Consider the following 27180-nt stretch of genomic DNA (forward strand, 5'->3'; position numbering starts at 1 on the left):
AAAAACCATAAGGACAATTTTTTTTCTCCATGCCATCACTCTGCTTAACAACTAATTAACAACTAATTCCTACACCACTGTCGAAATACTAGTAAAACTGGATTACTATGATACTCATATTTCCGATTACCTATCCTTATCTTCTTATGACTATAACTTGCTGCTTGTATCATACAATTTATATTGTTTTTTGTACCCTAGTATGATTTATGTTTTTTGCTTAGCTAGTACTCTATGACTATCACTGTGTTGCATCTTATGATTTATGATGAAGTGTTGTATTTCACAATTTATGATGAATGTATTTCATGTTGTATATGATTATGATTACCACTATTACTTGTATGTACACTGAGAGCTTATGTACTGGAAACAAATTCCTTGTGTGTCCAACCACACTTAGCCAATAAAGAATTCTATCTTTCTATCTTAAATTTTCAGCGCAAGTGGGAGGACAATGTTGAAGAAATGGATGTTAAATTCCTCTTTCTATATTTGATCCTTGCTGCTCTCTTAATGGCATTTATTAGTAATTTCTTAGGTAATGTTATTGTGGCTTTTATCCAAATGTAAAATTGGGGCTTATAGCTAGTTCCTTAATATGGCTTATTTAGGGATCTCTGGGATGCCAGGTTAAGTAGAGAAGCAAAGACTTTTAGTAGGATATCAGGATATATCTATCACATGCTGGCTAAAATCATATTCTATAGATTCTATGCAGTGGTAGGGTTCAGATATGTGAACAACCAGTTCTCTGTGTGAATGCTGCTTCCGGAAGTCCATTCTGGGCCTGGGCAACAAAAAATTAGCTACTGGTTCTACTGAAATTGTGTGAACCAGCTGATTCCCACCACTAATTCTATGGGATGCACTCAAGGTTAACTGGGTGTGAGATTCTTGGTGTGATAATTTATGGCCACCACATAATATCAATTGAGTTTGAAACATTTATTCAATGTATTTATCAATTTAAATAGTAAAAAGCAATATTTTAACACTGTAATCCTATGCCAGTTGGATGTAAACATATGCAGACTGTACTGAACAGTAAATTAAATTCCACTGAAGTTTATAATTTATTATTATGCTTAAGTGAAACTCCAATGGGATGTACATTAAGATGACAAACAACAATTGGCCCAAGCCACTCAGTAAATTTCAAAACAGAGAATAAACTATTTACTTATCTACCCATGGTGAAGCTATGTGGTTATTATATGAAACAATATCATGATTTAAATTCAGTGCAGGGGAAGCCAGCAGCATTACTTTGAAATGACTGAACAAATTAGAATGTTGATAGTAAAAAATGGAAGAACAATTTCAGAAAGACCCTGTTTAAAAATGCTATCAAAGGGATCTAATTATCAGTTCAGAAAACCCTTAACTTAAAAGGCTGTCATGAATACTTTAGTAGTTTAAGATAGATGGCATTTATGTCAGTCATCTATTCAGATGGCATCTTACTAGGCATTCTGCTTATGTTGTGTGAGTTTTCCATTTTAGCTATAACTTTTCATTTCACTAAGGTTTAAATTTGGAAAGTGAGATTTGTTTTCTTTAAAAATAGTTTACAAGGTCACCTGTTCAACAAAAATTAAAGAAGCTGCTACCTTTCATGGGTCTTCCAAACTGAACTTCAGTAAAAAGTGGGTTCATCCAAACAAACCATAATGCAAACTTCAGAATGTATATTAATATTTCCAAAGTAGTCTAAGGATATTAGGTTAATTGTGTATTAGAACATCTAAGAGGTATCTGTTCAAGATTAACACTATCTGAACTGAAGTGTAATATAGTGAAGAATGTCATGCGTATAAGAATGCAGAGATAAGCAGTGGAAAGTCTGATGTCTGGAACTGTTTCAGTTGAATTCTGGGTGAAATAGAAAACAACATAATTGAAAAAGCATGATAGAAATATGTATTTAAAAGCTATGACTTATCATAGGAATTTAATTAACAAAGAAACAAACTGACAGTTCATTTCATCTTGTGCCCTAAAATATAATGTTCCACAAAGTCCTCTGTCAAATTTGTTCATGATTTCTTCTACCTTTTTTTTTCTTTCCATATATACATAACTTCGCAACACTCCTTATTAAAGAGAAAAATTGACTGCACAATATGTTTTAATTGACAGTGCTGAGTCATACATCAGAAGAACCTTTTTTTCTCACACAGGTGAGTTTGTGTTTCTTTAAAGTTGAAACGTTATGGACATTTACTCAAATCTGTGGAAGAGTGGTTGCTGACTGGTAGATATGCTTTGCATGCAAGTTCTACCCTAGTGTTTCCAGAGAGGGGATGAACAAAGAAACCTCTGTGAGATACTGCTTATTGACCAATACCTTATCTGAGAAAAGTTTTGGAAAACAGAACTTGAAAATTTGCAAACTCGTTTGTTATCCATTGTGAGAGACATTTCCCACTGTGAAAAGTAGTCTAATAGCAAAACAATTAGCTAATGACTCCCTACCTTCACAAAATAAACAAATTTCTTCACCTTTATGTAAAAAAGCATGAGCAATGGATTAGAATGTCACCTCCTTAAATTACATTTATCAAGGTTTCTCATTTGAGAGCAGAGTATCCACTGGAATTCTTATGTGACAAGCTTAACTTTTCTTGTAATAAATATTACTAACCAGAACTCTGAGAGATTCTGAATTTCTGTTCCAGACAGGGAGGAGAGAAGTCTGGCATGATTTTTGTTTACTTTATTATGTATAATATGAAATTTGGTTGTATCCTCCTGTCTCCTAATGTTCTAGCACAGCAATTATTGTTTTTTATTTGTCCTGTAATAAATAATGTTCTATTTGGAATTCAGCAGATTTCTACCATTTTAATTGGGATTTATAGTAAAATATACTGGATAGAACCTGATATCACTTTTAATGTAATATCATATCATATATCATATCATATATATCATAACATACAGTAGATGATTTTTTTTCTGCATAGAGTTGCTTCTTACTACTAGAGGCTTTGAAATATAAAATAGACTGTATTTACATGTATCTAACATAGCAGTCACAGTATACTAAGGTGCATACAATAGTTAGAAATACTGATACTGAAGAATTAGACATAAACCCTAGAGGAATTAACTGTAAAGCAGTAATTTATTATAGAAGTTTATCCATGTATCTGGGGCTGATGCAGTTTTGTTGTTTAGACTCAAGAGCAAATATATGGAATTTTAAACAGGTCTGTTTATATTGCTACACTTTTTGTTGTTAATACCAATGAAGCACACCATGTGAGAAAAGTTGCCGTGATAGAACAACTTGGATTTAACACTTGCAATTTGTGGTATTCCAATTAACTTTTAATATTAGGTTAAAATCTTGTACAGTATAGAATAAAAAATATAACCTCCCTAAAATCCCATTATAATTCTAACTCTAACCTGGCAACATCCTTATTTATGTTTGATACATTAGCATATCCAACATGCTTCATTTAAGTCAAAGACAATGTATCTTCGAAGGAAAATTGATAAAGAGGAGCAGAAATATCAGCTTGTAGCTACTCTAGATTATTCAAATATACAGGGTGGGTTTAAATGTAAAAACAGATTCATTGCTACAAAACTCCACAAAACAGCTGTAGTAACAGATTTACAAGTAATTGCATTCTTTTCTTTATGGTGTCCCAAGAGTATCTTTCAATATCCTCACAATGAGTGAATTTGACCTGGAAAATGTACATCATGCCCCAGACTTGCAAATGGTACTGTCTGATCCCTCTTTGTTAAAGCTGAGCAAGTGGCATTACAGTTTTAGTGAGGATTCCAGAAAGCCAAGAATAACATCTGTATCCCATACTTGTGTCATTCATTGGCGTTGTTGCAGCTGTGATATGGGGCATGGTGAGAAATGATGACACTGTGTAATAACTACCAAAAACAGTATTTTCTAATAATTGATATCAGGCTGCTTTGTTTACTATTCATGTATGCTGCATTAAGCTGTCAAACATATTTTTCTTAAGAAAAACTGATTTTAAATGTGTCTTGTGTGGCTTCCAGAATACGTTTCAACTGAGCAATGCTAGAGTATACATTTAAAATCAATGTTTATTTGGGAAGATGAATGTAGCTCTGAGAAAACCTGACAAGGATGATACTTTCTTCAGAGAACAGAACATAGAATGTTTGTTACATAGGACTGGGTTAGGAATAGAATTTAGCTGTGGATCTAATAACAGAATTCAGAAAATTTAAATAGATCAGCAAGAGTTTCCAATTACCAGTTGTTTAATAGCAATAAAAACCCAGTAATTCTTCTCTCTACATTATATTGCTGCCCTTACAAATCTTGAGATTGGGGTATTCAAAAATAGAACTCTGTTTGGAAGGATTTGACTTCTGTTCATTTTTGGCTGTGAAAAAAAATCCTGCATTTAGAATGTTTTAGTTGTAAGTGTGTACTTTTTTTCATCAAACTCCAGTTAGGAAGTTTCTAATATAAATGAAGTATATCCTGCAAACGTGAAAACCATCCTAGGTATAGAAAATTAGCTCTCCATATAAGGTAAAGGTAAAGGTTCCCCCGCACATGCGTGCTAGTCATTTCTGACTCTAGGGGCCGGTGCTCATCTCCATTTCAAAGCCAAAGAGCCAGCGTTTGTCCGAGGACGTCTCTGTGGTCATGTGGCTGGCATGACTAGACGCCAAAGGCGCACAGGACGCTGTTACCTTCCCACCGGAGTGGTCCCTATTTTTCTACTTGCATTTTTACGTGCTTTCGAACTGCTAGGTTGGCAGAAGCTGGGACGAGTAACAGGCGCTCACTCTGTTACGCAGCACTCGGGATTCGACCCGCCAAACTGCCGATCTTCTGATCGACAAGCTCAGCGTCCTAACCCACTGAGCCACCGCATCCCTAGCTCTCCATATAGCTTAATATAATTTTCCTTCTTCTGTGCAACTATTGAAATACACAATTCTTTTTTCCTATGCATTTTTGCCCTTTTATTTTAATAGTGATAAGCTTCTTGTGTTCAAAAAGTAGCAATTATTACTCATTCCATGTGTGGGCAATACGGTATATCAAAGTGGAGGCAAAAGTGTTATTTTTAAAGCCCAAAGATCATCTGAGGGCAGCATACATGCTTAATAGCAGCAATTCCTAGTGAGATTTTAAACCAAGAAGACTAAGGTTTAAAGGTTTAGGAAATAATGAGTTCTCTTAACTATTGCTCCTTTCTTAATTCTGAAACTGACAATGGAAATTGCAAATTTCCTAAGGGATATTTTACAGACATATTACATGAAAGTTCAGTTTTGATTGTTTTCTGGGGAAGCTTAGCTGTCTGAAGTGAACTGTTAAGCCATCCTCGACGAGAACATAGACGAGCAGCCGTGGAACGGTTAACAAAGAAGGCACGTTTATTCACGAATCCCAAAACAAGTACAAAGTCAGCGTTGGAGGCCATACGCTCCCAATGCATGTTTTATAGCCGTAACACACTGGCCCCACCCCTTCCCATACAGGCCAGCATCCGGCTATGCACGTATAAACAGCCCCCCCTTTCCCCGGCACCGACGCGTGCACCCACACCCACGAGGCCCTGTGAACCACCCTCCGTGAAATGTGTACCGTGAGTAACCTCCCCCAACCTCCTATAGCCCTGACCCGGGTGTGTACACAGACGTGTTCCCAATGGGCAAACAACCCTCCCCGATCGATTGACCCCCCTCACCCCCATCTAGCCTCAACGAGCCGGTCTCTAAACTCCAAAACACTGGCTCACTGGCTTTCAGCTCCAATATGCCCGGAGGCATCGTCACTGGAGTACAGCCGAACGCCTCTCCCGATGCACAGGCAACAGCGTTGGCAGGTCTGTCCTGCTGGGTGCCTGTGTGGCAAGTGACAACCATGTCCAGCGAGGGCTTCTCTGTAGGCAGACAGAACGGCCAGCCCTTTGGAGGAACGCCCAGCCCAGACTTTCCTGCAGGTGAATAATCTGGGCAGTCTGGGCTGTCCCTCTGGATGCCTGAAGGGCCTTCAACAGGGTGCGGGCATGGCCGGGAGCTGAAGAACAGCTGGCCGTCGGTCTGTTGCACACCGGCAGCCTCCGGCATGAGGCCAGCAGGGGCTGTGAGTGCAGCGTCAGGGTAGGTAGGTAATGTGGGCCCTGTGCTTGCAACCAGAGGCCCCTTGTAGTGTCGGTTCCGTGGGGCTCGACATAAACTATTTTGGTAGAATTGATAGTGACAGATGATATATAGAATGATGTAAGTTTGAATGCTTTTGCATAAAAATCTCTTGTGGTGCACCATAACCTTCCATACAAGTATGTATGTTCTTTTCTCTATGTATATGTGTGTGTATATTTCTCTCCTTGAGCCTGAAGATTCCAGCTCCTAAATATGTAGCTCAAATATAGTTTTTGTATAGCAGTTGTCAAGCTAGCAATAGCTGAAGGTAAGTGAAACATTCCTGCCAGATGTCTATGTCATTCTGTTTCCTGAGAGTATAAAAATATTGGACAAGTGTGCTCATGATTCCCCTCCAGTCCTGGTGTTTGATAAATAGTTCCTTAAGTTCATGTATTATTTGGAAAAGCATCTAAATATGCAGCCTGCCTACTTAAACTACAAATGTGGATAATTTTTTGATTTCCATCAATATTGCCTTAGCACCATCATGCGCTCACAGCTCTCTCTCACTCATTCACTTACTCTCACTCTATTTCTGAAGTCTCAAATTAGACCGCCTAAGAAAACAATTCCTTGTCTTTTAAGTTTGTTGAAACTTGCTGAGGACACAGTGTACAATTTGACCTAGTCGATGTTTGCTTGGGTATACATTTGACCAATTTTGTTCAGAAGGAGAATTTGAATTGTCCTTAAAGGAGCAGTAAAGGCACAGTTCATTAACTGGCGATAAAATGCAACACATGCTTAACTTCAATAGTGGAAGCGAGACATACAATTTTATACACTTTTCCAGACCTTTACCATAAACTCAGCTCATAGTTCCCCAGCCATACAGCTTAATCTGCTTTGGGCTGCATTGCAGACAATAGAATTAGTAAAGACTACATATCAGGTAGTACCCATTACTAATCATTGTTATGTAAGAGAAATTCTCAGTTGAGATTCTCATTTAGATTTTCTGAAAGCAACTGATAGTTTCCACTAATGTAATGTATCGATCAGTTGGACACATACTGAACATCGCCTCCTGCTAAGATGGCAATGTCTCCCATACTACAAAAACCAAGCTTCTGTATTTCATTCCCTTCTCTTTTCCTTTTCCTGACCAGAAAGGAACTGCATTCAATGTTTCATCATAGTCAACCAAGATGCTTGTGAAACATGCATGTTGGAACAACAGTGATTTCATATTTACTTTGTTACTTGACTCAGGAATGTAGCCCATGCTTGTTGCACAGCTGTTTATTTGACTGAGGCAATTACTGTATACACCAACTTGGCAGTTTCTCTTGGCTGTCAGTTCTGCTTAGAGGCAAATTTAAAAAGATGACTGTGTAACTGAAGAGAAAAAAGTTACTGGCAGAGCAATCCTAAGTGTTTTCACCAATGGAGTGCTTTGGAGGCACTTTTTACTGCTACAAATCCATAGAAGCCAATTATAAGTGGTCTGCAGTTGTCTTTACTTCCACAGACTTGAAGTGCTTAGCAAAAGGAACCCAGATCATTATATGAGTAGCTGCAGCAAGATAATTCCTCTCACCCTCACCAAACAAGAAGAAAAAACCCTGAAAACCCAGCAAGACCATTGCTAGCATAGAAGGGACCCTTGTAGAGAATTTCACTTAATTTCCTCTCCCCATTGTTTTCAACATTCAAAATACTGTTTTCTCCTCTTTCTTGGATGGTCTCTTTCTGTATAATGGGGCCATGCACCCCTCCATCTGATGCTCTTGTGTGTTGCACAATTTGCACACTGGGTTGCAATGGATCTATAACTTGGCACTTTGCATGTAGACTCTTCAGGCAGGTGGAAGAAAGTAATGAAACATTTATCTTTTTTTTTCCTGGCTCATTTTATCTGGGCTGCTCCAAAGAAGTTGTAGAATTGTCAGATTAATGTTCTCTGTTATGTACTGGGCTCAGTTGTAACACCACATGGTTAGCTGGAGCAGCTAATGGCTCTCCAGCAGCTCAGACTCCCCGTCTCCAGAGCTGCTATTGGCTGCCCCTAGGCGGCAATGGGTTGCTTCAAACCTATTGGCTGCCACCAGGGGCCAGGCTATAAATTGCTGCAAGCTGCAGCCCAATTCTCAGTTCAGATCCGGCAAGCAATAAACCATGAGCTTTGTTGAACTCATTTGCCTTATCTCCTTTCCTGCGTGAAGAACTCACTACACAACACTGACGACAAAGCTGGGATCCTGCTTCTCCAAAAGAGCTGAAGTTCACTAAGCTCACGCCTGGAGGGAAAAGGCATTTCCCCCCCCTACGGTCGGTTAGCAAGCCACGCTAGCGACCACGTGCTCAGCGGATTCAGTCCCTAGGCCTTGGAGAAGCAGGATCAAAAACCGCAGGAACCAGCCAAAGACAGAATGCCAAAAGTCGGAAGACACTGCGAATTCGATGTCAAGCATCCAGAGGGATGTCCTTCCTACTTGCCCCAGGTAGAAAACTACCTTTGGGCAAACCAAGTTGCAGTAGGTGGGCTGAAGGCCGCCACGCTGCTCTGTGTGTGCGGCCCAGATACATTTGACCTGGCCGAAAACCTCTTCGCCCCGACGCCGCTGGAGTCAGTTTCCTACGTGGACCTCAAGAAAAAGCTGGGAGAGCATTTCCAACCAAAGATGTCGGTGATTGTTTGGCATTTCAAGTTTGAACAGCGAATACAGCAGCCTGGCGAAACAGTGTCAGAATACATCGCGGCCTTGAGGCAGGCCGCACGCCTCTGTAAATTTTCCGACATAGAGGAGCGACTGTGAGACCGGCTCGTCTGCGGCCTACAGAACCAAATGTTCCAGCAAAGATTTTTGCCAGACCGAATTTAACCTTCTTCGAATCCCAAGACAAAGTAATGGCAGATGAAGCCACCGGGGGTGCAGTCCAAACAGTCCAGCCTGCCAAAACGACGAAACAAGATGAAACAGTCCACCACGAAGACGCCAAACGCTCAGAGGAATCTTCGGAGGAAGAAGCTCCTGAAGTCAACAAGCTTCACAAGCAACCCGACGCACAGCACCACAGCAGCAAACAGCAAGAGAACACGTACAAGGCATTTCTCTTACCTAGATGTAAAGGTTGTGGCGGCTGATTCTGGTCAGCCATATGTAGGGCCTGCAGCAAAACAGGCCACATCGCAGCGGTTTGTAGAGCTCGCCAGAGGGACCGGCCACCCAAACACCAGTTGGAAGATCTGACCAGGAGAGGTACCGGGGCCCAGGCTCCGTTTAGTGTGGGGTTTTGTAGAAGCCGTAGAAGTCTATGCCGCACTGGGGCCCGACGCCCCCTCAAACCTAAACTCAAACTGCAGGTAGAGCTACAAGGAGTCCCTTGTAAAATGGAGTTGGACTCTGGCTCTGTTGTCTCCATTATTTCCCTGGACACCTTCAATTTCATGTGCAGTCGCAGTAGAAAATGGGCCAAGCTAAGGCCCTCCGACATAATTTTAACTGACTTTCAAAATGCTCAAGTCAAAGTTAAGGGGGAAGCCACATTGGCCGTAAAATTTAAGGGGTTTTATGGGCACCTGGATGTCATAGTAGTAGGGGGCCAGAGAACGAGTCTCATAGGACTCGATTGGTTTGATGCTTTAGGCATTCAAATAACTGGTATCAACCAGACACAAGCTGCAAACCTTTCGTCAGTTTGCAAGGACTTTGCAGAGGCCCGCCTATCTCATTCAAGCTAGATCCCAACGTAGTTCCCATTAGGGTTAAGCCTCGAAGGGTCCCTTTTGCCCTCAAACATAAAATTGACTCAAAAATAGACAAGCTTGTAGAACAGGGCGTTTTACAACCAGTTGATGGTGGGGAGTGGGAAACTCCTATAGTCACTCCACTTAAGGCCAACGGAGAAATTAGAATATGTGCAGACTATAAATGTACAATTAACAAAGCCCTTAAACAACACACTTACCCTGTTCCAGTGGTGAACCACATTTTAGCTTCTTTGCAAGGGGGCACTATTTTCGCTAAATTAGATTTAGCACAGGCCTATCAGCAACTGCCAGTTGATGAGGCCACAGCCACGGCTCAGACAATCGTGACTCTCAGGGGGGCTTTCAAAGTAAAGCATTTACAATTTGGAGTTAGCGTTGCTCCAGGCATTTTTTAGGGAATCATGGAACGCACACTTAAAGGCATTCAGGGTATTTGCCCTTATTTTGATGATGTACTTATTGCTGGAGAATCTACAGAAGTGTTAGCCAGCAGGCTCAGGGCTGTCTTACAGAGGCTTCAAGAAGCAGGCCTCAAATTAAAGAAGAGTAAATGTAGTATTGGGGTTCCTTCAACGGAATTTCTAGGATTTTGAATTGATGCTAACGGTATTCACCCTGCTGAATCCAAAGTGAAGGCCATTCAATTGGCTCCTAGTCCTAAATCCAAAGGAGAGCTACAAGCATTCTTGGGCCTCCTCAACTTCTACCATGCCTTTCTGCCTAACAAGGCTGCATTGGCAGAGTCTCTTCACAGGCTCTTAGATGAGAAAGCTCCATGGAAATGGACCAGCATTCATGAAAAAAGCTTCCAGGACGTAAAGGCATTATTGTCAGTTAAATCCACTGTAACTCATTTTAGGGAGTCTAAACCAGTCTGTTTAGCATGTGATGCATCTCCGTATGGGGTGGGGGCAGTCTTAAGTCATTTAGAAAAGAATGGAACACAAGTCCCTATTGCATTTTATTCAAGGACAGTGTCCTCTGCTAAGCGTAACTACGCTCAAATTGACAAAGAGGCCCTAGCCATTGTAGCTGGAATAAAAAAAATTCCATGACTATTTATATGGCAGGGACTTCACGGTCTTTACAGACCACAAACCACTGTTGGGACTCTTCACAACAGACAAACAACCCCCCCACATACTTCCCCAAGAATGTTGAGATGGCCTATTTTCTTATCTGCATACACATTTAAATTGGTTCACAAACCTGGTAAAGAAATGGGCCATGCTGATGGCCTCAGCAGACTTCCACTGCCACTAACGGAACCAGACCCGGCCCCTGCGGCCAGAATTCTGTCCATTCAGGACCTACCAGAATTTCCCCTCCATGCTGGGGACATTGCTGCAGAAACAGCTACAGATAGAACACTTAGTAGAGTGCTTTCATGGGTACACACGGGGTGGTTAGATAAAAGCCCAGGCTCTGAGTTTCAGAGTTATTTTGTTAGAAGACATGAGCTGTCAGCTCACAAGGGGTGCATCCTATGGGAAAACAGAGTCATAATCCCCTCTTCACTGAGAGACAGGGTTTTACAGTCATTACATGAGGGCCATCCAGGCATTGTCAAAATGAAAGCTTTAGCAAGAAGCTACCTTTGGTGGCCTGGCCTTGACAAGGACATTGAGGCACAGGTACATGGTTGTTATACATGCCAGCAATCTAGGCCTGAGATGCCACACGCCCCAGTGCACAGGTGGGAGGAAACGCACACTCCCTGATCTAGAATCCACATAGACTATGCTGGGCCCTTTCAGGGACAGCTCTTCCTCATAGTGGTGGACAGCCACTCCAAATAGCTGGAAGTAATCCCAATTGCAAACATGACTACTGCTAGCACCATCCATGTGCTGAGAAAACTCTTTGCCACACATGGGTTGCCAGATGTCTTAGTTTCAGACAATGGGGCCCAATTCACTGCTGCTGAATTTCAGGCCTTCCTAAGAGCAAATCTTATCAGACATACAACGTCTGCCTCTTTTCACCCGTCCTGTAATGGTCAAGCTGAAAGAATGGTGAGGACCATGAAGGAATCACTCAAACGCATCATAACAGGTGACAGGCATCACAGACTGGCAGATTTTTTTAATCTGCCAACATTCTACGCCCTGCACTGCTACAGGCAAAAGTCCTGCAGAACTTCGTTGGGGGAAGCGACTAGTCACTAAACTGGACAGGTTGCATCCAGATAGAGTGGCAGCAGAAGCCTCTCGACCAAACCCCCCAAGGGGGCTGCAAGTGGGTGATTGGGTATGGGCCAGAAACTATGGACATGGGAATCTGTGGGTTCCTGGTAAAATCACCAAATCATCTGGTCCCCTTTCTTACGAAGTGGGGCTGGAGGGAGTGCGAGTTGTCAGACACCACATTGATCAACTCAGAAAACGGTTTCCAGAATGGCCACTAAGCAAGGACTGCGTCATAAGTCCCTCCCAAAATCCCCAAGCTGGCAGCCAAGCCAGCCCATACATGGACTCTCAAGACTCTTCCTTCTTAAGCAATGAGGAACTGGGCGTAGAGGGGAGTCCAGAAGTGCAACATGGATCCCCTGAAGGAGCAAGCCAACCAGACTTTAACAACCGCAGTGCCATCTCTGCTGATCAGTATGACTCTGGGGTGGGCCAACCTGGAGAGGCCAGCCAGAGAGCATCTAATTCCTTTGACTCAAGTGCATCAAGGGACTTTGAACCCCAAGGCGTTCCACAAGGGCACGCAAGGCTCCTTCTTATCTGATTATGTTGTAAAATAAAGGAACTATAATGTTGTCTGTACTGTTGATTTGTCACTGTACTGAACTATAACGGAGCTATGATGTAACTGTCTAGTGTGCTGTTAATGGAAACCTATTCATTCTGGCTAACTGATGCTATAATGTTAAACCTTGTAATCTGTATTGTTTGCTAATAGTTGCTATGATGTTAAGTCTTGTAACTTATATTATTGCCAAATTATTGCTATGGCTTTGTCTGTTCTAAGAGGGGAGGGGTGTTATGTATTGGGCTCAGTTGTAACACCACGTGGTTAGCTGGAGCATCTAACAGCTCTCCAGAAGCTCAGATTCCCCGTCTCCAGAGCTGCTATTGGCTGCCCCTAGGTGGCAATGGGTTGCTTCAAACCTATTGGCTGCCACCTAGGGGCCAGGCTATAAATTGCTGCAAGCTGCAGCCCAATTCTCAGTTCAGATCTGGCAAGCAATAAACCATGAGCTTTGTTGAACTCACTTGCCTCGTCTCCTTTCCTGCGTGAAGAACTCACTACACAACATTCTCCTTACAGAATATGAAGTTAGGGAGTCAGAAGAAAGAATGAAATAGTAGAATTACTTTCCATTTTCATTTCAAATTTATTTCATTTGCAGTTCAAGGTGACTGTTCTGTACCAGCCTACTACCAGCCCTGCAGATAAGGCAGGGACAACCCCTTTTACAAGAAGGCAAGAGGCTGGAACTAAGCCTGCCAAATTTATGAACACAAAAGCAAATAGAGCAAAACAAGACACGAACCATGAAACAGGAACTATTCAAACGGTTGCCTTCAGCAAACCAGCCCTCCCACGCATTCCCCTTTTAAACAGTTCAGGGCGTGGCTTCTCTCTGCCTCCTTCCGAGGTGCCCCATTGCCTTCCTCTGTTTACTCCTGATTGACTGCCTCCTGCGTTGGGTGTCCTTGAACAGGGCCAGCTGTGGGTCATCTTCATCCACACTGTCAGGCTCACACAGCTGGGTCTGCGTTGTGACCAGGTGGGAGGGGCCTGGCTGAGGGCTTTCATCAGCAAGCTCTCCAACCCCCTCAGCAACCTCTCCAACACCCCCCTCCTCCTCCTCTGAATCATCCGACCCAAATGCCGAACCCACAGGCTGACCCTGAATCACAACAGTGACTCTACTCTGAGCAGCTACTATGAAATGCTTCCAAACTCATTCAGCATCCTCTTGTGGAAACACCTTGATTTATTTGAAAGTCCAACCATACCACAAATGAAGATGGATAGATATTTGGAGATCTCTGCCACTTCTTGATTTCTTCCATACATTGGAGACAAGAGGGAAATTCTTTAATTGATCTAAAGAGGATTCTCTCTCCTGTGGACATGGAATCCCACCTCCAGCAAATCTCTTTTCAGAACTTCCTGAGATTAGAATCCTCTCAAAGAGCTAAATGGGAAATGATATTCCTCCCTCTGTATTGGAGCAATGCTTTTGCTGTCCAGATCTAGATGTGGCAATAAGGATAAAGATGGTTTTGAAGAAATCCCTTGTGGACAAGAATCTTTCTGTGGAAAGCAGATTCAATTTCAGATTCCCTCTTCTACCATCCCATCATTTTCATTTTATTTCTGCATACTAGGGATTTCATCATGGTGGTAGAAGTCATCACTAGACTGTTATAACCTACAGTCTCTTCCTTCATTAGTGTCACTGGAAAGGAATGGTCTGGCAACACCAATTTGATCACATGTACTCCAAATGCTGCCCTTGTTCTCATTCCTAAGCCATAATTTACTCAGTTTCTTCCTGCTATTTTATATTGCTATGTTCTGTTTCTATCTTAGGCAATCCATAGCATTGTTACCAGGTGTTTTTGTCACCAGAGCAGAGGCTGCATTTCTCTATATGGTCATCAATCTTAGCTTCTCTCACAGTTCTACTGTATCTTTATTTTATTTTTGCAACAAATAATATGGTGCCCATCCCATTCATGTAGGAAGCACCATTTAAGGCACTTCCAGGTTCAAAGAATTAGCCAATGACATCATGTTGCCTGTGGCGGCTCCTTTCATGTTCCCATTAACATTACATGGTTAGGATGCTGAATTGGAGATTAGCAAGCCCGTATTCAAGATTTGAGTGCTGCTATGTGGTGAGTGAGCTCCTGTCATTTGCTGCAGATAGTAAAACTCACTCCTACGAATGAAAAAAATGTAAAAAGTGGATAAAAGGTAGATAATTTTTTAAAAAAATAATTTCTTTCAAAACCATTGCAGAGGTTGCTAAATTTGTGCATTTCTCCTCAAGGCCAATAGAGAGGGTCACTGTCCTAATTTTAATTTTAACAAATTGCTCAAGAAGATCAGACACTTTGCCAATGTTTGCATATCTGAAGATCCCCACCTGTTCAAATTCTGGAGCTAGTACTGAGTTTTAAAAAGTTTTATTTAATATTATTTTGAATTTTCTTACGTAATAGACATAATTGTATCTATTGTTGGGATATTGGGTGGTTGAGTTCCCCAAGCTCATAGTCTTGGGAGACTTCAATCTACCATCCCTTGGAGGTTCATCTGAGTTAGCTCGGGAGTTCATGGCTTCCATGATGGCCATGGACCTGACGCAGGTAATTTCTGAACCAACTCATGAGGGAGGCCACACCCTTAACTTGGTTTTTTTATCTGGACGGTGGTTTGAAGATCTTGGTGGGGGCTCTCCAATTATCATGCCCCTGTCATGGACCGATCACCACCTCCTGCGGCTGGTCTTCCGCTTTGCCACCCCCTGCTGTGGGGGTACGGAGCCAATTAGATGGTACTGCCCCAGGCGCTTAATGGATCCTGATAGGTTCCAGGCAGCGCTGGGGTCCCCACCTGCCTCCGTTGCTCACAACTCGGCGGATGCCCTAGTGGAAGCCTGGGAAAGGGCGGCCACTGAGGCACTTGACCAAGTTGTACCCTTGCGGCCCCTGACCCGGTGCAGATCCCATCGAGCTCCATGGTTTACCGTGGAGCTCCGGGAGATGAAGCGCCGGAGACGGGGCCTAGAGAGCTGTTGGAGGTCCAGCCGATCCGAATCCGACCGGTTGCGACTAAGAACCCATATTAGGTCTTATCTCGCAGCGATGAGGGTGGCGAGGTGTAATTACTTCTCTGCCCTCATCGCGTCCGCAGATAATCGCCCGGCCGCCCTGTTCAGGGTGACCCGCTCCCTCCTTAATCAGGAGGTGAGGGAGGAACCCTTGCAGGGTCGTGCCGAGGAGTTTGGTCAACATCTGTTGGATAAAATCGCTCGGATTCGGACCGGTCTGGACTCCAACTGGGCAGAGTCCGACGATCAGGACACGGGCGGTCTTGTCGATGTTATCTGGGAGGAGTTTGATTCTGTGACCCCTGAGGAAGTGGACAGGATTATGGGGAGGTTGAGCTCCACCACATGTTTATTGGACCCGTGCCCTTCTTGGCTGGTCTATGCAGCTCGGGAGGGGACACGAGGCTGGTTCCAGGCGGTTATATCGGCTTCTCTGAGTGAGGGTAATTTCCCCACCGTCTTGAAGGAGGCGGTGGTGAGACCTCTCCTCAAGAAGCCCGCCCTGGACCCAGCTGTATTGAATAACTTTCGTCCGGTCTCGAACCTTCGCTTTCTTGCGAAGGTTGTTGAGAGTGTGGTGGCGCATCAGCTCCCCCTGGTCCTGGATGAAGCGGATTATCTAGACCCGTCCCAATCGGGTTTCAGGCCTGGGTACAGCACAGAAACGGCATTGGTCGCTCTGGTGAATGATCTCTGGAGGGCCCGGGACAGGGGATATTCCTCTGTCCTAGTCCTATTAGACCTCTCGGCGGCTTTCGATACCATCGACCATGGTATCCTGCTGCGGCGTCTCAGGGGATTTGGAGTGGGAGGCACAGTTCTTTGGTGGTTCTCCTATCTCCTAGGACGCTCGCAGTCGGTGTTGGCAGGGGGGCCGAGGTCGACCCCAGGGACTCTCGTTTGTGGAGTTCCTCAGGGGTCGGTCCTCTCGCCTCTTCTGTTCAACATCTATATGAAACCGCTGGGTGAGATCATTTGTGGTTTTGGAGTTGGGTATCATCAGTACGCCGATGATACCCAGCTTTTTATTTCGACCCCAAACCACCCCAGTGATGCCCTCGACGTGATGTCCCATTGCCTGGAGGCGGTTCGGGTCTGGATGGGGAGGAACAGACTTCAGCTCAACCCTGACAAGACTGAGTGGCTGTGTAAGCCGCCCTGAGTCTTCGGAGAAGGGCGGGATATAAATGGAATAAAAATAATAAAAATAAATAAATCCCGGGACATTCAAAATATTCCATCTCTTTCTATGGGGGTGAGCTTTTACCCCCCGTAGATAGGGCTCGCAACTTGGGAGTCCTCCTAGATTCACGGCTTACTCTGGAAGACCATATAGTGGCCGTGACTAGGGGGGCTTTCGCCCAGGTTCGCCTGGTGCGCCAGTTGCGGCCCTATCTAGACCGGGATGCCCTGTGTACGGTCACTCATGCGCTCGTGACCTCTCGTCTGGACTACTGCAATGCTCTTTACATGGGGCTTCCCTTGAAGATCACTTGGAGGCTCCAACTGGTACAGAATGCGGCCGCAAGAGTTGTCTTGGGAGTTTCCCGGTACTCCCATGTTACACCTTTGCTCCGTGAGCTACATTGGTTACCAGTTGTCTTCCGGGTGAGGTTCAAGGTTCTAGTTATGGTCTTTAAGTCCCTACATGGCATGGGTCCGGAGTACCTTGGGGACCACCTGCTGCTGGCGTCAACTTCCCTCCGTCCTGTGCGTTCCCACAGAGAGGGCCTCCTCAGGGTGCCTCCGGTCAGAGAATGTCGGCTGGCGGCCCCCAGGGGGAGGGCCTTCTCTGTGGGCGCTCCGGCCTTATGGAACCAGCTGCCGGTCGACCTCCGGATGGCACCGGACCTTCGCTCCTTCCGACGCGGTCTGAAGACCCACTTATTCGAACAAGCTGGCCTGGCCTGATGGGGGGATTTTAGGGTTTTTAATTGGTTTTTATACTGTATTGTTTTATTGGGCGATTATTTAATTCTCTTTTTAATTTTTGTATTTGTTATTTATATGTGCCCTGTTCACCGCCCTGAGTCCCTCGGGAGAAGGGCGGTATATAAATTTAATAAATAATAATAATAATAATAATAATAATAATAATAATAATAATAATAATAATAATATTGAAAAAGTTTGCCTCAGAACATTTTCTGTGGTTCTTTCCATGTTTCCTACACAGAGATCTTCATAGATGCCTTCACTTTTTTCTTTCCTAACATTTTCTGGCAAGTGCAGGATCCACCTTTTTTGATCTACCAAGTGATCCATTGATTGTGACAGAATTTTGCCTACTGTCTTATTACCCAGACTGATGTCATGGGCTGAAGAGAATGTCTGGCCCAAAGTCACCCAGCAGCTTTCATGCCCAAGGCAGGACTAGAACTTACAGACTTTTGGATGTCTTTCATAGCTACCTTCATTATTGGTCATTTAAGGAAATTACACTGCTATGGGTCTTTTTCCCTGATGAGTCAATTTGCAGCATAAGCTTGTAGAGTTTCATTCTTTATGGTTTTCCCATTTCCTGACAGCCATTATAAGTTACCACAGTCACCTAGACATCATACTTATGCTGCCATAAATAGGTAAGATGAAGTCATTAGTAGATTCTGATCAGCATAAACAGTATATTTTGCAGTAGTTTTCAGAGCAAGTCAACAAGTTATATTTTATTTTAAATATCATTATTTTATAATAATAAAACTGTGATTTTTAAAGACTACATAATCTTTCAATAGAAAATATTCCATGATTATTATTGAGATAATTTACAATCACTTGGAATAAACAGAACAACAAAGCATTTTTGGAGCAAGTCTTGAAATATACACATGGCCCTTATGGATATATTCAAAATAGGACTAAAATAGACACTTCCAGCTGAAGTCACCAGGTATAAACTCAAAATTTTGTCTTGAGACTTGAACCTGAACAACATAATACTTTAATGAGTACACCAAAAAATTATGCGGCCTTCAATGTGGAATTAATTAATTTCCCACAATTCTGGCATCTTACTTCAATATTAATACTATAATTTTATGGGCAGAAGAATGATATATTATACTGTGGAGTCTTTGATGCTCTCATAGCTTGGTTGTTTCCTTGCAGATATTTCATTACCCAACTAGGTAATATCATCAGTGTTCATGAGTGTGGAATTTGCTCCCTCTTTATACACAGTAGCTTGTTAGTTTTCTCCTTGGTTGCTTTCTGCTTCATTGTTTGTCTGCTGTTAACCCCTACTTATCTGGGTGTTGGCTACTGGAGAACATTGGTCAGGTCTTTTTGCTTCCTTGTTAACCTTTTTATTCTCTCTTTGAATGGTATGTAAATGTGATTTATTTCTATGTGTCTATTGATGTCTGATTTGTTTGATTACCAAGCTTCCAGAAGTTCCCTAGCATTTGGGGATTTAGCTTGGCCTTCTGTTTTTTCTTTTTTCTTTTTGGGCAACTGGGTCTTTTGGATCCCTTAATATGTTATGGAGGGCTTTGGTTGGTTTCTAAGCTATGGTGATGTTATGTGGTTCTAATACTGTAGTCTGTTGGTTGTTTCTGAGTTGATTCTGATGTATGGCACTTTTGCATAGTTTATGTTGGTTGGCTATGGTGAGTTGAGTGGTCAGGCACTGTTTGATTGCATGGCTGTTTGATGCGTGGCTATCCATTTTGTTGGAAAATGTTATATAGGTAGTCTGTTTCCCTTTTTCTGGTGTGTGTGAGTTGTTGCAGTGCATTTGTGCTCATCTGAATAATGTCCTTACACAGCTCTTCTTGTGGAAGGTTGAATACTCTTGTGGGAGGTTGGAGATATTTTCTTCTATTGGAATACATTTTACCTCTGTTGAGGGAAAGGGCACAGATAGGCCACTCAACAAGAGAGAATTATTGGGAGTTCTCAGAAGAAACTTCTAGAGAGCTGAGATTCCAAGGCTCCTATTATTTACTTCCTGATCTAGAAGACTATCTTTCCCTTCCTCCTACCCCCATCACCATCCCAAACTTTTTATTTGTTAATGGGAAAAAGACTATGGCACTTATGGGAAAGGAGAGTTTGCCTAATCTTGGGTTCTCTAACCTATTCAAACCAAAACACACATTTGGAATGTTGAGGGGAATGTTACAAGGGTTCTAACAAACTGGTTGCTATGGATAAAAGGCTGCCCATTCAAAAAAATGTCAGCCATGCTGGGGCTAGCATTTGTTAATGCCATTTTAAAAAAAGTCCCACTGATTTAGCAGAAAGCCAACTAGTGAGAATTATTCCCACCATAACTTCTTGTACCTGAAGATATTTCTTATGACCTTAGCAAGTGTTAGTCTTTTTTTGTAAGTAGCTTTAGACACGTCTATATAAAATTATTGTTGTTGTTAGCTGCAAAGTCGTGTCCAACCCATCGTGACCCTATGGACAACGTTCCTCCAGGCCTTCCTGTCCTCTACCATCTTCTGGAGTCCATTTAAGCTCACGCCTACTGCTTCAGTGACTCCATCCAGCCACCTCATTCTCTGTCGTCCCCTTCTTCTCTTGCCCTCAATCTTTCCCAGCATTAGGCTCTTCTCCAGTGAGTCCTTCCTTCTCATTAGGTGGCCAAAGTATTTGAGTTTTAGCTTCAGGATCTGGCCTTCTAAAGAGCAGTCAGGGTTGATCTCCTCTAGGACTGACCGGTTTGATCACCTTGCAGTCCAAGGGACTCGCAGGAGTCTTCTCCAGCACCATAGCTCAAAGGCCTCAATTCTTTGGAGCTTGGCCTTTCTTATGGTCCAACTTTCACTGCCATACATTGCAAATTATAGCCATCCATAATTTGTACTTTTTAGTAATTCTTTTGAGGTTCGTGTAAGTTCCACTAACTTTATTTGAAAAGAAGTTGCTGCTGCAGCAGCTGCCATGTTGCTTTATAGTGTAATAGCTGATTCGGTTGGGAAAAAAAGGCACAAAATTAAAATAATGTACAATATATAACTGCAGATGGGGACTGTAGCCAAGAAATTAAAAGACACTTGCTCCTGGGGAGGAAAGCCATGGCAAATCTAGACAGCACACTAAAAAGCAGAGACATCACCCTGTCAACAAAAGTGCGTATAGTCAAGGCTATGGTCTTCCCAGTTGCAATGTATGGCAGTGAAAGTTGGACCATAAAAAAAGCTGAGCGCCAAAGAATTGAGGCCTTTGAACTATGGTGCTGGAGAAGACTCCTGCGAGTCTCTTGGACTGCAAGGCGATCAAACCGGTCAGTCCTAGAGGAGATCAACCCTGACTGCTCTTTAGAAGGCCAGATCCTGAAGCTAAAACTCAAATACTTTGGCCACCTAATGAGAAGGAAGGACTCACTGGAGAAGAGCCTAATGCTGGGAAAGATTGAGGGCAATAGAAGAAAGGGACGACAGAGAATGAGGTGGCTGGATGGAGTCACTGAAGCAGTAGGTGTGAGCTTAAATGGACTCCAGAAGATGGTAGAGGACAGGAAGGCCTGGAGGAACGTTGTCCATAGGGTCGCGATGGGTCGGACACGACTTCGCAACTAACAACAAGACAATATATAATGTAATGGGAGTCTGGTAGTCAAACAGAAATTGTCTGTACATGGGGCTCTAACTATTTTTCATTTAAAATTGTACCCTCAAACAAGTGGTGGGATTCAACCAGTTCGCACCACTTCGGCAGAACCAGTAGCTAATTTTTTATTGCCCAGGCCCAGAATGGACTTCCGGAAACAGCATCCACACAGAGAACTGATTGTTCACATATTTGAATCCCAAACAGTTTTTAAAAGCGAGAGATCTGTTGTAAAGATTGGCCCTGGGAGTTTGGAGACTGTGAGAGAACATGCAGGAACCCTTTAGCTACTCAGTTGTTTCTCTGATTCTGTCACCTGAATGCCACAAGGCAAGCAGGAAGTCTATGAGTTTTGTACTTGGCAGTTCTGCCACTAGCACCATTTAAAGAAACTTTCTTAGCTGACAAGGCAACAAAGCAGCAGTGGCGTAGCGTGGGTTGTCAGCACCCGGGGCAAGGCAAGTAATTTGCGCCCCCTAACCCGTGGATTTTAGCACTCGAGTCTGCCGCAGGGAGCCCCGCATCCTGGGCGTCCGCCGCACCCCCCACCCACGCCTCCCCCGGGAAAAGGGGGAAGGTCCGGCATCCCCTCCCTCACGTGCGGCAGAAGCGCCGGGACCCGAGGCCGTGCCAGGAGGCGGGCGGCGCAGCGGAGCCTCCGCTTCGGAGCCGGCGGGGGGGCAGCTGGGGGTGCCGCCGTCCCTTTCTTACCTCTGATGCCTGGAAGAGAGCGGGACCCGCCAGCGCAGCTGCCCGTCTCGCTCAGGCATGCACCGCGGCTGGCCGGGGCTTCCGCCGGGGGCGCATCTGGGCGCGGGGAGCGAGGGAGGGGGCCGGCACGACGCCCCGTGAGCTTGGCAGCCCTTGGCCGGAGCTGCGGCTGAGTCTGGAGCCGCACCAGCCCGCACCTGCTGCCCTGGGAGAGCTCGGCTCGCTCCTCTGACCCCCCTCCCGCCACCGCCGCCCCCTCAGCCACGTTCGCTGGGCCGCCAGCCCCAGAAGAGCCCCGCGCGAGCGCCTCGCCAGCCGCTGAACTCTGGCTTTTGAGCAGGAGCGACCTTGCCCTGCTTGCCCTTGCCCGGCGCCGGGAGCAGCCGCCGCCGACCGCCCCGCTTTTCGCAAGCCCCGCTACGCCGCCGCCACCTGCCGCGGGGTGAGGGAGTCGGGGCCGCACTGGCGGGCGCTTCTCTGGCAGTGGGGCATGCTGGTGCCCTGCACTGCGCTCCGTCTGCGGGGGCCGCCCTGGGAAAGGTGGAAGTGCAGCTGTGGTCTGGGATGGCTCCGAGCCCTGTCTGGCCGGCTTTGTGCCTCCGTCCCCCAAGAGTAGCTGGTTGTGAGTTGCTGCTTCCCCGAGTGCGCCTCAGCCCCGGATCCCCCCCGCGGGACTCCAGCCACGCGAAGGGCGCTTCGGCGCGTCTTCCATCCCTCCCGAGTGCGAGCGCGCCCCCCCCAGATGTTGCGCCCGGTGCGGCCGGCCCCCCCTGCACCCCCCACGCTACGCCACTGCAAAGCAGTAAGATTAATCAATTTCAACTGAACTGAAACCTAAGGCAGGAAATACATTCTGTCTTGATGCTTTCTTTAAGGAACTTACAACTATATTAGAAGCAGAGGAATGTGTGTCAGAAAAAAATCAAAATATGTTTTCAGATCTATGAAAAATGTATAAGTCAAATGCTGTCCAAAGGACTTGAGACTTTTGTCAAAATGTCTAGACTCTAGAGCAGACATGTCAAACTGCCGGCCCGTGGGCCAGATGCGTCACACCGAAACTGCACCCACCCCATTGCTGGCAATGGGGGAAAAGTCGCAATACATCACGCGATGTCACGTGACATCGCAAGTTTGGCATGCCTGTTCTAGAACAAGTTGTTCCCACTTTTGTTTAAGTGAACTCATAACACACATTAAAAAAATGTGGATTTTGTGTCGCGATGGTGTGACATTGTTGCTATCACTTTGCTACACACCCAAACAACCTAACCTGAAAACACCTGAATTATGAAGCCATACTGTTTGCAAGACTTATATAGCCACTCCCAGGTGTTTGTAGAGGCACGTGCATTAACAAACACTATACTTCAAAAACAGAAAATTCCCATGTGCTTCCACGTGCTGGGAAGATACTCTTTTGGCCATATTAAATTGAAGGTTGTTTTATTCAAGTTGGTTTACATATAGTATTTAAATTAATCAATATCCTATTAGTTTAACTTCCTTTCTATACAAATACCTTTTGGGCAAAACTATTGGATTTAGAAGTTTCAAATCTTTGAATTTATTCTTAGGAGAGAAAGGAGCTAGTTTTGCAGAATTCCAGGTCAAATGTATTTTTTTACCACTGCTTCTTCAGTAGTGTGTCCTGTGTATTTTCTCTTGCTTTTGCTCAGTTATTTGGCAAGGCCTTCTATAGAGTCAGATTGTAGTTAACAGCTTTTTTTTTAATGATTCAAGTCACAAGAAATTCCGCTTGCTTGCCATTGTGTGCAGTAACAAAGGATATATAAAGGAAGTAACCCCTCCTCTGGCATAGATCTTAAGTTAGGAAAAGCAAATACAAATCTGAGCATACTTTGCAAGAATCAGATAAGACTGTGTTATTTTCGTAATGATTCACCTAGTCACTGAATGAGAAAGGGTGCCATACAATTTCTTTTGTGAATAACTAAACACAGAGAAGATTTAAAATGACTTGTGTAGACACTGATACTTGTGGGGTTGTATTTGAAGTCAAAGTTGTCAGAGAACGTCTGCTGTGTCCAAGTCTTTGCAAGTTAAGGCAAAGCAAGCCTTGAAATCAAACAAAACTGTCCAATAGATACTATGGAAAACTGGTTTGTTTTCAGGCACATAATAAAGGTTTTGCTTAATCAAGCTGAGGAACCATCTCATTTAACATCTTATTTCATGAAGTAGACAAACAGGTGCTTCTGGGAAGCTCAAAGCAAGCTTGCTTAATAATTTTGCAAATATGCTCACCAAAACTGAATGATATGGGTGTACACACACATTCCCTTTCCTCTTTTCAGTAAAAACTTCAAAAAGAGAAATGAAGGAAAAATAGAATGAAGATGGGGTGAGAAGACTAGGAAAGTTCACTAGAAAGGGAAGGAAAGCGAAGGAAAGACATATGATATTAAACTTGGATGGAGATGAAGTCACAGGAAGTGGTAATTGAGCAGAGAAATGAAAAAAGAAGAAAGACTGGTTGAAGTGTTACAAAAAAGGGTTAAATTCACTCAGCAACAGGCTTTTTGAAGTGGTAGCTAATTTTCCAGGGCATCCATTCTTTGCAACCAGAAGGTCTGCAGCCGCTTTGCAATTCTTTTGTTTTGTTTTCAGCAGTATTTTATTATTAACATATTCATGTATAATTGTTGGGGTAGGCATGGGAGAAATTATCTTCTTATCTGGTAAATCTAGTAATAAAAATTAAAAACAAAATAAGGCATTACAAAGTGTGAGTTACAGTTAATTTTTTAGAAGTAACTAGAGACTAAATCTACAGTAAGTTGCTAAGTAACTAGAGACTAAATTCTTAAGGATTCTGATTAAGATGGTGTTTTCACGGAATGAAATAATTTTGTCTTCAGGTGTTACAGGGGAGGGTAAGGTTGATAATAGTGATCGCCTCTCCACTACTCAGCTCATAGATGATCAGAAGTGGATCAGGGACAAATGGACAAATCTCTGAAGACCATGCAATGGGCAGTATAGATCAGGGATCTCCAACCTTGGCCATTTCAATTCCCACAATTCCCCAGCCAGCATGCTGGAAAACTGAAGATCACACATCGTAAAATAGCCAATTTTGAAAAACATTAATCTATAGCAATAAGATTTTACAATATACTCTGTTGGTTGGATTGCATATCTTTTGTGTCTGAGAACATGTCTACGGAGACAGAATGATTGAAATATACAGATGGTATCATATTTTTAAATTGGGTACTTTATTTTGTAGGCAATTAATTTTAAGTAATGATTCAGTTATTTTAATTAAATTAACTTTTTTGTTGACCCTGCCCTGTGTTGGAATGCTGTTTCTAGGAGGTATGCATGCATGCATGCATACAAATATGCATGTGTAAGTGGGTTAAATAAAACTTTGATTAGTTAGTGGAAGAATCTCCAAAATCTGCAAATGGCAGCCATAAATTGACAAAATGGGAAGCTGGGGATTGCCCAGGGTCCTTGTCTGTATTCTTTTTTCTTATTTTCTTTTGCTATTTATTCTTGCTCTTAAGGAATGGATTGTCTAAAATTTAAGATAGTTTTTTTTAAAAAAATAAAAATAAATGTGTTACAAGATGTCTCAAAAACAGAAAGTGGTTTCAGCCTCTTTGGATTTCTCAGGAAACCTGGATTAACTTAAATCAGGTCTACCCAGTCTTTTTGGAGGCCAATGGGCACTTCTGTCATTTTGCTAATATGTCATAGGCCAGGCATGTCAAACTCACAATGTCACGTGACATCACGCAACACATCGTGACTTTTTCCCCATTGCTGGCAATGGGGTGGGAGTGGTGTCAGTATGATGCATCCAGCCCATGGGCCGGCAGTTTGACATGCCTGTCATAGGCATTCAAAGAAAGAGGCTGATTTAGGAGCGATAGCATATTCACAGAGGGTGAATACACAGTGGATGTAGCCAGTCATAAGACAACAATTTGCCCCTTGGCAAAATCGGTTAGATGCTCAGTATCAATAGTTAGTTTATGTTTCTCTTTTTTGGGAGGGTGGGAGAGGAGGCATTCCCAGTTACAAATAAATCTGTTTCCACTCATCCCTTTTGTACTCAGAGAAAGTCTATGGAGCCTATGTGAAATCTAAGGGCATTGGATACGGAAATATTTCAGAGACTTTTGCTTTAAAACATGCCAGCTTTCTTTTAGGCGTTTAAAATTGAAACAATACATTTAAAAAAGTAGAAACAGGCTTGAAGAATGCCAAAGGAAATATTTAACATTAATACAAATCAGGGATTGTCTGTAAGGCAGAGATAAAAGAAGTCAAGATGGTGGAGCTTCAGTTGCAGTCTTCATTGCTATTCTGACCTTTTTTTTTTTACTGCCATACCATGGTCATCCCTGGTATTAAATGTGTCATATTGAGGACCTGAAAAGAAGGCACAGGATTGGACTGTATAATTATGATTTTTGCCTAATTTGCAAAGCAGTTAGTGTGGGATAACGTCATTTGTTTGAATCCAGGTCCAAACATATTATACTAGAAGATGAAAAAAGAACTATTTTTTACTACAGTTTTCATTGTCCACCAGCACAGGGGCAGTTTGAGGTAATTTATATCACCATGACTGTGAAGCAGCCAGGATCACTTTTACCAGCTCAAAATATTTTGGGTCCAGTCTTTGAAATTCTGGAATTGGTAATCCCAACACTTTTGATGGATACAAAATAAGGATTGTTTGAGCTAGAATTAAATCAAAATACAAATATCTGCTCATTTTAGATGCGCACAAAACGGAAGCTAAAAAACAACCATGCCTTGATGAATATCTTGTATACCTTTTGGTAGCATTTAGGTTGGTCCTAATAAAAGTATAACTCAGCAATGGATTAAAAGGAAAGATATGCATATCAGACAATAGCCTATGTTTGAACTGACAGTTACTCACACATATGCAGCTTTCCCATATTATCTGTAAAGTACATTATGACTAATTTATCTTATAAGCAGTTTCATCATGACCTCTGCATTACAGGAATGTTTGGCTTGCCTTCAGCTTCAGATCATACTGCATAATTTATAGATTACATAATCACACCAGAGAAGGTTAGATGAAAAAGAAATACACACTTCCTCTGTTGGAAACTCTTAGTACTGGAAATTGCCACTTAAACTCTAGAGCAGTGTATCTGAGTCTAGAGTCTGTTTTGAAGTGGGGGGAAAAAGGAATTCTGACTTTTTTCTT

Source organism: Vipera berus, assembly GCF_964194415.1.
Source record: "Vipera berus genome assembly, chromosome: 5".
Classification (NCBI taxonomy): Eukaryota; Metazoa; Chordata; class Lepidosauria; order Squamata; family Viperidae; genus Vipera; species Vipera berus.